Below are 15,049 nucleotides of genomic sequence, written 5' to 3' on the forward strand. Positions count from 1 at the left end.
CATACCATTTCTGTCCTTTATTGAGCCCATCTTTACATGAAATGTTCCCTTTGTATCTCTAATTTCCTTGAAGAGATCTCTAGTCTTTCCCATTCTATTGTTATCCGCTATTTCTTTGCATTGATCACCTAGGAAGGCTTTCTTATCTCTCCTTGCTATTCTTTGGAACTGCACTCAAATGGGTATATCTTTCCTTTTCTCCTTTGCTTTTCACTTCTCTTCTTTTCACAGCTATTTGTAAGGCCTCCTCAGACCACATTTTGCCTTTTTGCGTTTCTTTTTCTTGGGGATAGTCTTGAACCATGTCTCCTGTACAATGTCATGAACCTCTGTCCATAGTTCATCAGGCACTCAGTCTATCAGATCTAGTTCCTTCAATCTATTTCTCACTTCCACTGTATAATCATAAGGGATTTGATTTAGGTCATACCTGAATGGTCTAGTGATTTTCCCCACTTTCTTCAATTTAAGTCTGAATTTGGCAATAAGGAGTTCATGATCTGAGCCATAGTCAGCTCCTGGTCTTGTTTTTGCTGACTGTACATACCTTCTCCATCTTTGGCTACAAAGAATATAATCAATCTGATTTCGGTGTTGACTGTCTGGTGATGTCCATGTGTAGAGTCTTCTCTTGTGTTGTTGGAAGAGGGTGTTTGCTATGACCATTGCGTTCTCTTGGCAAAACTCTATTAGCCTTTGCCCTGCTTCATTCTGTACTCCAAGGCCAAATTTGCCTGTTACTCCAGGTATTTCTTGACTTCCTACTTTTGCATTCCAGTCCCCTATAATGAAAAGGACATCTTTTTTGGGTGTTAGTTATAAAAGGTCTTGTAGGTCTTCACAGAACCATTCAACTTCAGCTTCTTCAGCATTACTGGTAGGGGCATAGACTTGGATTACTGTGATATTGAATGGTTTGCCTTGGAAATGAACAGAGATCATTCTGTCATTTTTGAGATTTCGTCGAAGTACTACATTTTGGACTCTTGTTGACTATGATGGCTACTCCATTTCTTCTAGGGGATTCCTGCCCATAGTAGTAGATATAATGGTCATCTTCTAACAGAGGCAAAAGATATTAATAAGAGGTGGCAAAAATACACAAAAGAACTGTATTAAAAAGATCTTCATGATCCAGATAATCACAATGGTGTGATCACTCACTTAGAGCCAGACATCCTGGAATGTGAAGTCAAATTGGCCTTAGGAAACATCACTACGAACAAAGCTAGTGGAGCTGATGGAGTTCCAGTTGAGCTATTTCAAATCTTAAAAGTTGATGCTGTGAAAGTGCTGCACTCAATATGTCAGTAAAATTGGAAAACTTAGCAGTGACCACAGGACTGGAAAAGGACCATTTTCATTCCAATCCCAAAGAAAGGCAGTGCCAAAGAATGCTCAAACTACTGCACAATTGCTTTCATCTCACACGCTAGTAAAGTAATGCTCAAAATTCTCCAAGCCAGGCTTCAGCAGTATGTGAACCATGAACTTCTAAATGTTCAAGGTGGTTTTAGAAAGGGAGAGGAACCAGAAATCAAATTGCCAACATCTGCCGGATCATTGAAAAAGCAAGAGAGTTCCAGAAAAACATCTATTTCTGCTTTATTGACTATGCCAAAGCATTTGACTTGTGTGGATCACAATAAACTGTGGAAAATTCTGAAAGAGATGGGAATACCAGACCACCTGACCTGCCTCTTGAGAAACCTATATTCAGGTCAGGAAGCAGCAGTTAGAACTGGACATGGAACAGCAGACTGGTTCCAAATAGGAAAAGGAGTACGTCAAGGCTGTATATTGTCACCCTGCTTATTTAACTTATATGCAGAGTACATCATGAGAAACCCTGGGCTGGAAGAAACACAAGCTGGAATCAACATTGCTGGGAGAAATATCAATAACCTCAGATATGCAGAAGACACCACCCTTATGGCAGAAAGTGAAGAGGAACTAAAGAGCCTCTTGATTAAAGTGAAAGAGGAGAGTGAAAAGTTGGCTTAAATCTCAACATTCAGAAAACGAAGATCATGGCATCTGGTCCCATCACTTCATGGGAAATAGATGGGGAAACCCTGGAAACAGTGGCTGACTTTATTTTGGGGGGCTCCAAAAATCACTGCAGATGTTGATTGCAGCCATGAAATTAAAAGACACTTACTTCTTGGAAGGAAAGTTATGACCAACCTAGACAGCATATTTAAAAGCAGAGACATTTCTTTGTCAACAATGGTCTGTCTAGTCAAAGCTATGTTTTTTCCAATAGTCATGTATGGGTGTGAGAGTTGGACTGTGAAGAAAGCTGAGCGCCAAAGAATTGATGGTTGTGAACTGTGGTGTTGGGGAAAACTCTTGAGAGTCCCTTGGACTGCAAGGAGATCCAACCAGTCCATTCTGAAGGAGATCAGTCCTGTGTGTTCTTTGGAAGGAATGATGCTAAAGCTGAAACTCCAGTACTTTGGCCACCTCATGTGAAGAGTTGACTCTTTGGAAAAGACTCTGATGCTGGGAGGGATTGGGGGCAAGAGAAGGGGATGACAGAGAATGAGATGGCTGGATGGAATCACTGACTCGATGGATGTGAGTTTGAGTGAACTCCAGGAGTTGGTGATGGACAGGGAGGCCTGGCGTGCTGCGATTCATGGAGTCGCAAAGAGTTGGACATGACTGAGTGACTGAACTGAACTGACTGAGGGTCCACAGTTCAGCTGTGTTTTTTCAAATTGTCAAAAATCTCCAAAAATTTTTATAATTTATTTATGGAAAATATCTGTGTGTAAGTGAACCCACAAATTTCAAACCCATGTTGTTCAAAAGTTAGCTATTGTGTGATTAATGGATTATGGTAAAATTATATTTAGTTTCGTAAGAAACTGACAAACTGCTTTCAACAATAAATGGCTGTACAATTTTGCATTTCTACCCGTAATAAATAAGAGTTCCTTTTACTCAACATCTTAGCCAGGATTTGGTGTTTTCAGAGTTGTTAATTTTGGCCATTTTAATAAATAGTCACTCATACCTTGGTTGTTTGAATTTGCATTTCCCTGATGACTTATGCTGTTAAACATCTTTTCATAGGTTTATTTGCCATCTCTATATCTTCTTCTGTTAAAGTCTCTGACCCTTTTGAAAACTGTTTTTATTATCTTATTGTCAAATTTCAGGTACATTTGTACATTTTGGATAATAGTCCTTTATCAGATATACCTTTTGCAATTATTTTTTCTCTATGACTTGTCATCTCTTTTCATAATTATATATATTTTTAAAGCAATAAAGTAGACTATATACAGCATCCTCTGCTTCTGTTCCTCCTCCTCCTTCTTTTTTCTCTTCTAGCATATATATCTTTTCCTGTACATTCTAGAAGATATGCAGTTAAATTTCATACTTTATCAATGATAGTAAATAAACAGATTATAACTGGATGTTGGGGGAATATTTATGAGGATTGTTAATAAGAATTTAGGTAAATCAGTAACTATAATAAATGTGGCATTATTATCTTATTTGATAACATTATTTTTCAAATAAAGAACAGGAAAGATAGAGCACAACATCGCTCTTATGCTAAAGATACCACCATTATGTCATGGCCCCAAATACTCTATCATTTGAATGTAGTAAATTGAAGTAATCAATAGTGATGTTTTGCAGGACTTCCTGAAAGGATGAAAACGTGTTCCAGGAACAGGAAACAGTAAACAGGCATATTGGTAAGTCACCTTTATCTTCCTCAACTAATGTAAACACTCTTCTCAGTTACAAGTGAAGAAAAAGAAGTTCTAGCCTGGATCTGTTTGTTCATGATAGTGGAAGGTATTATGAAAAGATGGCGCTTACCAGATAACTATAAACCATCTCATGGGAGGAAACTAAATGATTACAAATCAAGGAGTAGTTTAGAAAAAATGTACTCCAGAAAGTAGGATGCAGCTCCTTTAAATGCTGTAAATGCTGTAAATGTTGGTATTGATGTGTTTGAAATCTGTTGTGAAAAATAATGGAAGCCATAACAAGAAACATAATTTCAACAATGGTTTGTAAACTGTGTTCCACAGGGCTTTAGAGTTATAAGGAGGTAAATAAAAGTCAGCTTACACCAAGACAGAAGGATTTAATAGGGTGGACCTATGCTTCTCATCTTTAGTCTTAGTCAGAACATACCCTGGTTATATTAGTTTTACATATTGGGTTTGACCTATATTTAAACCAAAAAAAAAAAAAAAAAAAAAAGAAGGGGGTTCTTCAAGTAACCACAGAAGTGGAAACCAATAATTTAAAGTATTCTGAAGTTCCCTGACTGGACTTTTTCACCTGATGACCCTTTAAATTCCTTGTTTATAATCATCATTAATCATACTAAAGTCAAATCTCAACATTAGTGAAGAGAATAAATGGGAGCTACCATTTCAATCACAACTTATGTCTTTCTTCTTCAGCTCCTCAAAAGTAGATTCCATATAATGTACGTACACTTGTATAGTTGCAAAGTAATTGTTTTTTCAAAAGTAATTTATTAACATTTCAAATAGGTGTGGTGCAATTTTGAGTTAGTAATTTTTAATTCCATTATAGAGCTTTCATAATAACACACACTTGGTACCTTACTTGTATGAGCGCCCTTGCTATAAGAATTTTCACTTAGATATCTTGTCAATAAATATTAGACTCAGTCAGCTTTTGAAATATAATGCCTTAAATGATATACTAAAACCTGTTTGTTTGTTTGTTTTGAGAGAGAGTGTCATTATAAGAGAGTAATTTTTCCAACTTCAGTAAATGTTAAGTAATTGTGATTGGTCTGGATCAGGTAGATAAGAGGCATTTCTTGAGAATGTGTTTTCCTTTTTCTGTGATTGAATATTTTCTTTTACTTAAAACAGCAATGGTTTAGGGATTGGTTCATTCAAAGGTGATCATTTTTTAAAGTACTGGCTTACAATAAATAGTATATTACTCATTTATAAATTAGATAGAGATTGGTTTACAGTTGGGATAATGCTTTGCTAGTGATGAGAAATCTTGTATCTGTGTTTCAGGTCAATATTTTCCTTATATGAAGCTACCAGGGACATTGGACTTGTATGTTAAATGACTGTCAGGTGTTCATGAAAGTAAAGAGCTGGGTGGTCTTAAGAAATAATATTTAATCCAGGATGGGGTAAATTCTCATTTTGTACATAATACTATAAAAGATATCTGTTTAGTTGCTTGAATATTCATTATGGCCATTCTCTAAAGCCATGGAATTAAAAGACGCTTGCTCCTTGGAACAAAAGATATAACAAACCTAGATAGTATATTAAAAAGCAGAGACATCAGCAAAGGTACATATAGTCAAAGCTATGGTTTTTGCAGTAATCATGTACGGTTGTGAGATTTGGACCATAAAGAAGGCTAAGTGCTGAAGAATTGATGCTTTTGAATTGTGGTGCTGGAGAAGACTCTTGAGAGTCCTTTGGACAGCAAAGAGATCATACTCATCAATCCTAAAGGAAATCAACCCTGAGTATTCACTGAAAGGACTGATGCTGAAGCTGAAACTCCAATACTTTGGCCACCTGGTGCAAAGAGCCAACTCACTGGAAAAGACTCTGATGTTGGGAAAGATTGAGGGCAGGAGGAGAAGGGGTTGACAGAAGATGGTATGGTTGGATGGCATTAGCGACTCAATGGACATGAGTTTGAGCAAGCTCTGGGAAATAGTGAAGGACAGGGAAGCACGTTGTACTGCAGTCTCTGGGGTCACATGACCTGGCAACTAAATAACTCCCTCTCTTAGACAAAGCTGCTTAGCATGTTCTCATTTTTAATGTATAAGCTATTCTTAAGTTTCAGACAGGCCACAGCTATTTTGTTTTGAAATAGGGAAACTGCCTCAGACACACTGCAAAAGAATTGAGCGGCTTATAGTTTTCCAGGAAATTTATGTGTGGTTGATTTCTTTAATTGGATTGGGTAGAATGCCTTGGCTCTTTGGATAGGTTACTACTGTAGATGGGTTAATATAGTTTAATATGATTTGGGTTATCTTTCCAATTAATAATAGTATTGACTCTATTTACCACAAGGCAATGGCACCCCACTCCAGTACTCTTGCCTGGAAAATCCCATGGACAGAGGAGCCTGGTAGGCTGCAGTCCATGGGATCGCTAGGAGTCGGACACGACTGAGCGACTTCCCTTTCACTTTTCACTTTCACGCATTGGAGAAGGAAATGGCAACCCACTCCATTGTTCTTGCCTGGAGAATCCCAGGGACAGGGGAGCCTGGTGGGCTTCTGTCTATAGGGTTGCACAGAGTTGGACACGACTGAAGCGACTTAGCAGCAGCAGCAGCAATTCATGGAAGCCATATAGGGCAGGCGATGTTGCCTCTGAGGCACTGATGATTAGTTTGAACTGGACACATGAAACTATTGATGCTAACTAGATTCTTTTTTTCTTAGACTTTAGAATTGGAATAAGGCAAGTGAGTCTTGCTTATAGACAACATTTAACATGAATTAGGAGCTGGGATATGACCATAATATCTTATATGGATAAAAAATAAGAGAATAATGAAGTTATACAAAAGAAACATCACTGCCAGCAACAAAAATGCTTAATAGTCTACTTTTCCGAGCTTTAGTCAGTGTCTGAGCTCCATCTGCAATCCTGTGTGATTTTCATAACACTGTTTCTTTCCATTTTTTTCCACAATATTTTTCTTTTTTTTTTTTTTTTTGCTTAACAAAGATATCTCATTAAATAATAATATAATCCATTAGTAAGGACAATCAATATGAGGACACATGTAAATCATATAGAATGCACTTAATATATTTAATTAAATATGATATTAAAGTGTTATGGTCTTTATAACTTTCAGTTTCAGAGGCTAACCTTTATTTGACTTTGTCTTCAAACTCTGTGAATCCTTTACTAGAACCCCTAAGGCACTTTCTACAATGATATTTGAAATGCACTTCAATTCTAAGACTATATGAAATCGTTTGCTTTATTTCATAAGGCAAAATATTGAGGCATTATCTTCTAAGAAACAAAGTAGTATGTCATAGTTACACCTAATGAGTTGTTATTGAATTTGCCCAGGCAAATCAAAGACCTCCTCTCATGTAGCTAGTAAAAGCTGATCTCAACTGTATGTTAACTTGACACTGATATCTTAATCTTATCGACAAATCTACAAGTGCAAAGCACTGTGTCAGTTCTGTATTGAAATAGTGAATGTGTAAAATATGAAAGAAGTAGACACTGTTGATTAAAAGTAATGTTTGCTTTTTTTTCTATTCTTGCAAATGGCTACTTAAACGTTTGTCATTTGTTTAAAACTTTATTTTTTTGATGTATATCTTAATGAACTCTTTCTGTTAGGAAGCATCAGGTTTTTTTTGTGTGTGTGTGAAATACATTTTCTTTGCTATTTTGTTGTTTTGAATTTATAGAAAGTGGAGAAAATAGACTTGCATCTGTCTGATCAATCCCTTCAGGTACTAGTTCCCTTTAATTGCAGTATTGATTGCAGTAGGTATAACGGGACCTGTGATTTCATACAACACACCATGTCAGCCTTCAGAGGAAACCAAAGCTTTGGAAACAAGTGGTTCAGGTTACGATTTATCTCGTGACCCTGTGAAAGTTGACATGTGTCATCAATAGTGACATGCCAAAGATTCAAATTTCTTTGGCATAGCTTCTGAAAGTTAAGACAATTCTCTGAATTTTTATAGTCTTTAAATCTCTCCCTGCACATTTCCCTTGAGAATGTTAGTATTTCTTATGTTCAGCGAGGTCAGATAAAAAGCAACTTTTTCCCTGTCTCTGGTTCCTGATTGGCCTATTGTTTTAGATAACAATCAGCAGAAGAATTTTGGAATTCTTGGAGTTCATAATAAAGGGAAAAAGCCATGGATAGGAACAGTGGTAACACAAGATGGTCTCTTAGTGGCATATCTGAGACAGCCATTAGGGAAGAGTGATTTTGGAAAGTGGATATGGTAGGAGGTTATTACTGTCTCAGCCACTTTTTAGCTACTTCCTTTCTGGTGACTTTGGGCAATACATATACCATATACAACCCTAATTTTCTTCACCTGAAAAATGGTACTGATAATAATATTCATTTCATTAGGCTGTTTGTTAGGAGAAAAGGAGACAGTGCTTATTTCTAGATAATTATAAGCACTTAACAATGTAAATGAAACACTATGCCTGCAGTAGAGGAAGGAGAAGTTACTTTTACCTCATATAATCAGGGAAGAAGCTAAAAAAAGAGAGAGAACCTAACAGTAGAACACGTAGGGTTTCAAAGATTGAGATGGTAGGAAATGCTTCTTAAATAATGGATTCAGCAGTGTGAAAATATAACATGATTACCAGAAAAGTGAATAAGATATTTGGAAAGATATCTTATGCTTCTGTGTATCAAAACTTCTTAAACTTTTCACCAAAAAACCTCAAGGGCACAGGGGAATCTCTGACTCTAGAGAAAGAAATACCACCACAATCATACCTATCATTGCTATAATAATAATAAACATTTATCAGCTGATTAGAATTGACTGAGCTCTGTGCTTTATATTAACTATCTCAGCTGATTGTCACAGTCTTCATGAGTTATTTTGGCATGAGATGTGGGGGAAAGTGAGGCTCGCAATGAATGAATTAGGGGTGGTCAAACTGAGATTCTTGGGCATGAGACTGCAGGGCCTGCCCTCTAAAACTACTCTATATCCCGTTTCTGGGGATTTGGTTCTGGGTGTGCAATCTTTGGAGGTCTCTTGTTTTATTATTATTTTTTTAAATCATGAAAATGTTGAATTGCACTTCATAATATATACATTTGTTTTGATATAACAAGTTTCAAAACACTTTCTGTGCAAATGTTTTCATCTGTCTATTTAGTAGGTTAATAGTATAACACAGACTGTCAGTTTCAGAAGATCTTATATTTTTCAAGTGTCTCCTTTCAAGGATATTAGAATGCAACCTTGAGAGAGCTTCAAGCAGTTTTTAATTTGCTTGTTTGATGGTGCTTTTCACTATGTAATTCCTAGCCAAGACTCTTGATGCTTTATTCACAAAAAGAAATGAGAAGTCTGATGCTCTTCCTTCAATGTTTGCATAATCACTTCTAACATTTGCTATATTCACAGTTTCATGCAGTTATTAATTAAGGTTTTGTGATAACAGGATACCTTTGTATAATACTTTCTTGAAATTTTACAGTTTTCCAGTTTATGATTTATAGTTAAATATTGGTCATGAGGAATCATGAATCCTCCTGAAGAAAACTTATAAATGGATTCCTAAACTTCAAGTTTAGAGTCACTTGAAAAAGGTCTTTGAAATTAATAAAGGATATCTAAATCATTTAAAATATCTGTATAACACAGGATTACATTCTGTTTAAATTTATTTGCTACCTTAGAGAACAGTATTGTATTTTAGTTGTAAATCATTATATTAATCTGTATAATATGTGCTTGCATGCATGCAAAATTGCTTTAGTTGTGTCCAATTCTTTGTGACCCCATGGACTGTAGCCTGCCAGGCTTCTCTGTCCATGGACTCTTCAGACAAGAATACCAGTGTGTTGCCATGCCCTCCTCCAGGAGATCTTCCTGACTCAGGGATCAAACCCTTGTCTCCTGGGTCTCCTGCATTGGTAGGCCGCTTCTTTATCACTAGCACACCTGGGAAGCCCAATGTGTGCTTGCTACTCACAAATTATTTTCTGTTTATGCTTCAACTGCAAAGACAAAGGCTAGCTGAATCAATTATGTTTAATATCTTGATTATCACTGTGTCTCTGAGAAAGAGTTAACAAAGTGTGCAAGATGTATGAAATTCAGGAATACTTTAAAACTGTGAAAAGCTTTCATTTATTGATAATCAATAGTGGATGGGAGTTAAGTTTAATCTAGTAACTAAAAACAGACAAAAATGTGTCTAAATAGTATTGATTCTGGTTTTAATAAGAACTTGAATACATAGAAATGTAACCCTTAATTTTATTGGAATAGATGCCCCTAGGAAAGTGAATTATAATTACTTACATGTAACATTGTATACTATAGGAACAGCCAGAATAGAGAGAGAAAAAAATTTTAAGGAACCATTGTATCTATGATAAATGATTTTTTTCTCTGGCTTGCAGTCAAAAATTTCTCTTTGTGGCTCAAACGGTAAAGCATCTGCCTACAATGCGGGAGACCTGGGTTCGATCCCTGGGTTGGGAAGATCCCCTGGAGAAGGAAAAGGCAACCCACTCCAGTACTCTTGCTGGGAGAATCCCATGGATGAAGGAGCCTGGTGGGCTATAGTCCATGGGGTTGCAAAGAGTCAGACAGGACTGAGCAACTTCACTAAGAGGAAAATAAGGTTGCCATTTTGGTTATTATTACATAGCCTGGAGAATTGTTTAAAGACAATACACTCAAATATGATTTATTGATATTTAGAAATTAAATGTAGAACTTTTACTTTTAAAAATATATTCTTTATGTGAAAAGAGTAAATAATGTGATGGATCAATACTTACTGATATGGTAGTTCCAATTCCATTAAACTTGAAGTGATATTTTTAAACAGTCTCTACTTTTGAGGAGTTTAAGTTTAGCAACAAGTAAAAATAATGTAAGTAAATTAAGTATATTATCTTGTTTATTACATCCTACATATATAGTCATATTTACCGATGGAATTCTCCAGGCAAGAATACTGGAGTTAGTAGCTATTCCCTCCTCCAGGGGCTCTTTCGGACCCAGGGATGGAACCTGGGTCTCTGGATTGCAGGCATTGAAAGGAATGGGTAGTAAAATTGATTTGGAATCAGGAAGATTTCATAAAGGAAGAGTTGATATATGAATAAATAGACCATAAGGAGATATTGCTCTATAATGAATACAACAAATGAAAACAACATATACAAAGGCATGGAGAAGTAAACTAATATGACATGTTCAGAGGAATGTGAATATGGCACTTTCAGAAATTAAAGAGAGAAGGATTTGGTGGATGGTTATGAGACTACAGGGCAATCATGTCAAGAGATGAATAGTAAGATAACTGAAGTTAATGAGAAAGATACTTTTAAAGATAATTGGAATTTTATTACTTTGATGAAAGAGTACCTGAGCAATGTTTTGGGGTCAGCTTTGCAAGATAGGATAGTAGTTCCCACTACTAGCGTGGAAAACAAATTTAGTAGTAGTGAGGCAGATGACCAGGAAATTATTAATATTTAAAAGATTAATTTCACAGTTTAAGTGAGAAATGCTATAATACTTAACCTAAGAGTGAGAGGTGGTAAAGATGGAAAGTAGGACAGGTTGAGGGCCATTTCAGTGAGATCTAGTGATTAAATTAATATGACCAGTGAGAATGAGTCAATTGACTTCCAAGAGTATGACTTTGAAGCTCCTGTTGAGTATACAGTCTATGGGGCTTCCCTGATGGCTCAGCAGTAAAGAATCTGCCTGCCAATGTAAGAGATATGGGTTTGACCTCTGAGTCAAGAAGATACCCTGGAGAAGGAAATGGCAACTGACTTCAGTATTCTTGCCTGGGAAATCCCATGGACTGAGGAGCCTGGAGAGCTACAGTCCTTGGAGTCACAAAGTTTTGGATATGATCTAGTGACTAAAACAGCAGACACACAGCCTGTATAGGTTCAGGAGAAAATCATGTGTATATGTTTTGACTTTGGAAAAAAGGACAGAACCATGATAATATGTTGGTGAACATATCATTCAGGGTCCCAACAGGAAACCAAAGGCACACTCAGTAATAATTAGAATAATTCCTGGAGGGCGTATTACAAAGAGATGGATTACAGAAGCGTAGGGAGGATCAAAGAAAACCAAAAGGATATTGTGGTCATTGATGACTAACAGTAATAAAGCTGTCACAACTTCTAGATACAAGTGGATAAAAGAAGTTAAAGGTCACCTAAAGCTAGATGTGAAGATACAAGAGAAGCAGATCACCAGGGAGAAATAGAGAGCATCTGTTGAGAGACAGAGCCAACTTGTGGAGACCTCCCAGGCTCTCTTCTGTGACCTGATTCTCTTCTCTCTCCCTAACTGTTGCTAGTGGTGAGTGAAGTCACTCAGTCATGTCTGACTCTTTGTGACCCCATGGACTGTAGCCTACCAGGCTCCTCCGTCCATGGGATTCTTCAGGCAAGAACACTGGAGTGGGCTACCATTTCTTTCTCCAGGGGATCTTCCTGACCCAGGGATCGAACCTGGGTCTCCTGCGTTGGAGGCAGACGCTTTAACCTCTGAGCCACTAGGGAAGCCCAACTGTTGCTAGCTGCTAGTGATTCCCGTTAGTCAAACCTGGTCAGAAGAAGCCAGAGTACTTGGAAGCTCAATGATATAGTCCTTATAGGTCTGCTTCTTAGGGCACAGAACAAGCTAGAGAGAGCGGGAGTCAACTTGGAAGAAGGAGTGGAAGATATTCATCAGAGAAGCATCAAGAGATGCCTGCCACAGGCAGAGGGCTCCAAACAAGACAAGAGAGAGTCTTTGGAAGTGGAAAACTGGGCAACATCATTCCTGGAAAGATAATGAGAAGGAATTAATACAGTTATTATTAGAGAAGAGCTTGGTGTTGGATCCCTCCTGGAAAATCAGACAGGTCATAATATAAAATATCATGGAGAGGCCAATAAACACGAAGATAAAGCCTGTAGAATGTATGTTGGTGATTGCAGGTGTTGATCTTAATAACAGCACTTTTGGTGGGTGGGATTAAAAGAATTATACTGCAGTGGGTCAAGGAGTGAAAGGAAGTGAGGAAGGCAAACAATGAGCCTAGCCTCCTTTTCAAAGTTTTGTGATTTAAGTTACAAAAGAGTGGTGGCTAGAGCCATTGACAGGATGTGTATTCTTTGAGGAAATTTTCAAAAGATACACATATTATCTAACAACTGCTATAATTTTAGACTTGGGAATTTAAGGTTCATACTTTAGGAAGGCAGCAACATTCAGACTAAATAAAGTTGTTATAATCCTCAGTGAGGCACAAATAACTACTACAGTGTGTATCTCTTTCTCTTGAGTCACACAGTGCGTATGTTAGCTCCAGGGCAGGATAGGATGTGAAGTATTCATTTCTGGTGCTCTTAACCTGGTTTTCTGGACCATGTTGTCCCTTACTGAAGTTAAATGGAAGTGTATTTCTGTGGACACAGTCCACTGCTGAGAAAAGAGAATCCCCAGATCTTTTTAAGCACTAGGTTTCAACTGATACCACTGAGCAATGAAACAGTCCAGTGTGCAGAGATTTTTAATAGACAAAGCATGTTTCCACCTTCCCCCCTCAATCCATACTACAGATATACAAAAGATCTGTATACTGGTGGAGTCAGTGTTGAGCTGTGGTTCTCAGGGGAGGGTGGTTTTCCCTCCCCCGGGGGATATTTGTCAATGTCTGGGGACATTGATTGTCAAACTGGGAACATGTCCTATCATCTAGTGGGCAAAAGCCCAGAATACTACTAAGCATCCACTAAGTCACAGGATTTTTGTACTCACAGCAGAGTGTTATCTAGCCCAAAATATCAATAGTGAGGCTCTTGAGAAATTCTGGTGTAGACTTCCGAGGAAGGAAAAGGAAGTGCAAGAGACATGTATCCTGCCTTCACTCAGTGATTCCTCTAAAGAAAGGGGAGATATTCTGGAGTTCTTCATATAGTTGTGGGGTTCCAGAACAAGAAGAAACTGGGCTTCTATTTGACAACTGAGTTTGAGAATGGCAACCCACAGAGATGTTCTACCACACTGACATGGATGAGAGAACAAGAAAGATGGCAGCATGGTCAGGGGTCTGGACATAAGAGGGATTCAAGATCACCCCCGGAGTTTCTAGAAATTTGTTAAATCCCAGGGTGCTGAGCTTATGGGTGATGTGCTGTTTGGTAACTAAAAGCAACATGGACAGAGAATATCATTGAAATCTCCAGAAAGTAACAGGTAAAGCCACCAGCTAAGCATGTGGGAAGCAAGGGACCCATGCTCTCACAAACCCAGGAACTCTCCTCTGCCATAAATGATCATCCCACATCTAAACAGAAAGGTAGAGTAGTGTCAGGTTCTAATTGTAGATCCCTAGCAGCCAGATAAGCTCCTAGAAGTGCCCATTCAGGGCCCAACTGAGGCAATGAAGATGGCCTTGTAAACACCTTGGGACTTTAAAGAGATGATGACTGCTTTAAACAAGCTGGAGCCAGAGAGAAGGAAAACCTCAAGTGGATTCAGTGAAGATGTCTGTATGAAGTAGGGTGGGCAGGGGCTTGGATCAAATTGACAAAAGTTCAGTTTCACATCTGAATTTTGTTGACATATCACTGCTATTTCAAATCAACTACACATTTAAAAACTAATATTGAATATTCAGTTGTAACATTCCCCTTATTGAAGGATTGACTTCCCTCTCCCCTTTTTACTAGGAATTAAAGTTATACATACAAGCATTTAACATTTTAATTTTGTTCATGCCAATTTTAGAGATATGTGTACATATAATTTTCTACCACATACATTTAGTGATTACACTGTTCTGGCATTATCTCTTGACAACTGACTACAATAGAATTTGTCCATGAGTGTTTTTGTAATACTATAAAATCAGTACTCATTTGAAAGTAAAACATTGGAAAATGAGGAATCTGTAAAAGACAATAACACTGGGACACCTAAATTTTAGAAGAATATTAGGGGCACCATTTTATTAAAGAACAAAATACAGCTTGATTTTATGGAGAAATTGGCAAATAAATGAAACGATTATTTTCTGAAATCTCCATAAGTAAAACTTTTTGTCTACAGTAGCCATTTAAAAATCTTATAAGAAGCTTATAGAAATACTGTGGTATATTTAGATAAATTCAGGGAGAAAACCTAATGGTGAGAAAATATTTATCTTCTCCTCCATTTTTTTTTCTTATTCCTTTTAGGAAATTCCTTATTCATATAAAACAATTTCCTACATACATACAAGTGGCCTTCTTTTCAGTCATCCTTGGCAATGAT

General features: G+C 37.3%; 1 non-coding gene across 1 annotated transcript; it reads right to left on the bottom strand.

Annotated features, from left to right (window-relative positions):
* Positions 1-12,237: 12,237 nt before the first annotated feature.
* TRNAW-CCA (transfer RNA tryptophan (anticodon CCA)) lies at positions 12,238-12,309 on the bottom strand. Its single transcript has one exon. It is a non-coding gene; the product is annotated as a tRNA-Trp (tRNA).
* Positions 12,310-15,049: the final 2,740 nt, after the last annotated feature.

The sequence above is a fragment of the Bos mutus genome, chromosome 1, assembly GCF_027580195.1.
Source record: "Bos mutus isolate GX-2022 chromosome 1, NWIPB_WYAK_1.1, whole genome shotgun sequence".
Taxonomy (NCBI): domain Eukaryota; kingdom Metazoa; phylum Chordata; class Mammalia; order Artiodactyla; family Bovidae; genus Bos; species Bos mutus.